Source organism: Coregonus lavaretus (genome assembly GCF_964263955.1).
Source record: "Coregonus lavaretus genome assembly, contig: HAP1_SCAFFOLD_1279, whole genome shotgun sequence".
Lineage (NCBI taxonomy): Eukaryota > Metazoa > Chordata > Actinopteri > Salmoniformes > Salmonidae > Coregonus > Coregonus lavaretus.
Genome location: NW_028167079.1, coordinates 30,001 through 33,193, shown reverse-complemented (window position 1 = coordinate 33,193; position 3,193 = coordinate 30,001). Strand labels below are relative to the sequence as shown.

The window sequence follows — 3,193 nt, the reverse complement described above, 5'->3', positions numbered from 1 at the left end:
AAAATATATAAACAATTCTCTTTCTGGGGTGTTTTATTGTCATTGTTGGGAAGTAAGGAATTACTGTATGTACATTAACATTCTGTGGTCATTGTGTTGGGAAATATTAAACATTATTTTCTTGGGTGTTGTCATAGTTGGGAATAAGGAAATATGTAAACTCACTCTCTGTGATCATTGTTGGGAAGTATTTAAATTCACTTTTCTGTGGTGGGAAAAATTAACTAACTAAATTAATTCACTGGTGTTTATGGTCATGTTGGAATTTGTGTGTGGTTGAGTGAGTGTCTCCAGGATGCTCTTTCAGGTAAGACTGGGATAGTATGTGTTTCAATTTTGCAGGATCAAGAAGATATCAGGAATGCTGCTTTGTGTACTTTCAACTGCAACCCATCTTTGAGGTCCAGAGTTTTACCATGAAGAGAGAGAAAAAAAACGATGTATTACAGCCCGCGTGCTGTTGGGAATCTAGCTATACAAACTATATTGTAGGGTGCAGGTATTTTTGCCTAGTTTTAAAATCCCTGAAACCTTGGACATGAATGGTATTTTAGTTATTCTGCAAAGCACACACATGCGCGCCTGTACAGCTGTTGATTGCGCCGTGTGCTGAGAGGTGCTTGTTGCTAAGAAACCGTCAACTCAGTTTGTTTCCACTTTTGAGACTGGAGAACCGGCGAAATAAGTGTTGCTGATGTTTTTGCTTCCGTCGTTTCTCTACTAATGTATATGATAAAGTGCCTTTGATAGGTATGTAAGTAGTAAACCTTCAATTGCTCAGAAATATAAGTTATAAATTGCTAAGGCCACATCGTTTCTGTTAACCAAACTGATTCTTTGGTGTGATATCACTTTAGCTATATAACCGTCAGCGCGTTAGCGGATGTTGCTATGTTGGTTTTGATTTAACGTTATGCAATGTTTATCTCTTGTCAGGTAAGTTGCTAACCAACTAAAATGTTAGTTATGCGTAAGATGACTTGCATGCTACTGTAGTTTGTTTTGACACTTGAGTTGATAGATGGAAAGGGAGAGCTTATCATTCCCCCACCTCCCCCTCCTTGTACTCTCTCCTTCCCCACCCCCACAGTATCCACTCAGACCCTGAGAGGCAGACTGTCAGAGTCTAAGGCCACCATGTCTTCGTTCTCCCAGAAGGGCTCCCCTCGCTGCCAGGCTGGCCCAGGGACAGAGGAGGTGGCTGGGGCCCGGCAGCAGAGGATGAGCCTCCCATTCGCCATGTCCCTGGGCCACGTAGACCCAGAGGCACTGAGAGCCAGGCTGATCTCAGCAGCCCCGGGCCAGGCACAACCTAACCCTGACGCCCTGGTCTTCACCCACACCACCAAGGCCCAGGGACGCAGGAGGGCAGGGCAGAGACCCGTACCGCTGGAGATACTGGTGGGTGGGGAAGGAGGGTTGTGTGAAAAAGAGGAATATGGGGACCCAGCCACCTGTAAACACTGTTGGTGCACAATAATGTTTTCTAAATATCAGCCTTTGTTCTCATAACATCCCAGACATCAACTGCCCCATAGGCACATACAAACTACTCTTTTTACACAACATCTCTCATTCAGCCGGTCCTGAAGAAGTACCAGGACCACAAGCAGCCAGAGTTCATCCGCAGGCAGAACCGGGAGAGGCTGAGCCAGTCGGGCTTGAAGCCACACTCGCCCTCCCTTGCTGGGGTAGAGTGGATGGACATGGCCCCTGACAGACAGAGCTCCACCCTCCACCTCCCTGAGCTGCCTGACCACGTCAAGGAGAAACAGGTGGGAGACTGAGAAAGGCTCTGCTGGACAGACATCATGCAGATTTTACATGGTTTAATTTGAAGTCAAGATGATCTTAACCATGATTTCACTAGTGATATACAGCCATGTTCTGAAATAAATGATTGATTGTAGACAGTGCGAGTCAGATACTGAGCTGTGCTCTGTCTGTCACTAGCCCTCCCTATAGCCTCCTGATCGGGGCGAGCTGAGAGAAATCCCAGTGGACTGATACGGGGCAGACAACTGTTATCCTCATAGTCTTTCTTGTTCTGCTTTAACCAGTAGTTCCATCAACCTCATTTGAGCCACAGAAGAAAGCAGTCCACAATCAATCTCTTGTCTCTTTTTTTGTCAAGAGACAAAGTCCCCTTTCAACTGTTCATGATCCTTTCTCATAGTAGTCAAATAAATAAATAAAAGCCTAACTGACTGTCACTGCTTCCTCCCTCCATGCTCAGATGACCCAGAGGACCCTGTGTTCTCCCTCTCCCCCCAAACGCCCTCGCTCCTCCAAGTCCACAAAGCCCTCCCCCACCTTCCCCTTCCTCCACTCTCCCTCCCCTCTCCCAGCCAGTCACTCCCTCATCTTCAGCTCGGCAGAGGAAGTGATCCGTGCCAAAATACGCTCCCCGCCGGACATCGTCAGAATCATCCGGAACAACCCTCACCTGGGCTTCCTGTACATGACTTCTGCCACACCCAAGAGCTCCATCAAATATGATGCTTATAACCTCAAGTAAGAGAGGGACAAACACACACACACCATAACCTACATCAAATATGATGCTTATAACCTCAAGTAAGAGAGGGACAAACACACACACACACCATAACCTACATCAAATATGATTCTTATAACCTCAAGAGAGGGATAAACGTCATTTAGCAGACACTACTATCCAGAGCGACTTACATGAGCAATTAGGGTTAAGTGCCTTGCTCAAGGGCACATCAACAGATTTTTCACCTAGTCGGCCCGGGGATTCAAACCAGCGACATATCGGTTATTGGGCCAACACTAGCCCTCTTTACCGCTAGGTGACTTGCCGTCCCTATATACACCCTGTCTTTCAAGTAACTGTGAGCTACCTGCAGAACGCCTGTGCCATCACTGGTGATACCACAGCATTTCCCATGTCCATAACCCCCAAGTCCTCCATCAAATATGATCTCTCCTTCCATTTCTACTTGTTCACTTCCCTTCACTCATTGTAAAGGAAAGGACTGCCTGGTATAAGAAACATGGTGGAAACTGCCTCTAACCCATGCCGGCACCAATTCATTGTTTTTAGATTGTGGAAAGTAGTGAACGAGTGTACACTTCAGAACAAAGCAGATATTATTGGGACTCACCAAGAGAGACGACACACACACTCACGCAGACATTTGAACTCCCAAGCCCTCCATCAAATATG

At 46.4% G+C, this 3,193-nt stretch overlaps 1 pseudogene across 1 annotated transcript in view; it reads left to right on the top strand.

The window, feature by feature from the left end:
• The first annotated feature begins 966 nt into the window (after positions 1-966).
• The window catches only part of LOC311113909 (dynein axonemal heavy chain 6-like), a 32,224-nt pseudogene continuing 29,997 nt past the window's right edge, over positions 967-3,193 (top strand). The window contains exons 1-4 of the transcript in view: positions 967-970; positions 1,091-1,401; positions 1,581-1,775; positions 2,237-2,514. The product of the transcript in view is annotated as a dynein axonemal heavy chain 6-like (transcript). The remainder of the gene's footprint in view (positions 971-1,090; positions 1,402-1,580; positions 1,776-2,236; positions 2,515-3,193) is intronic.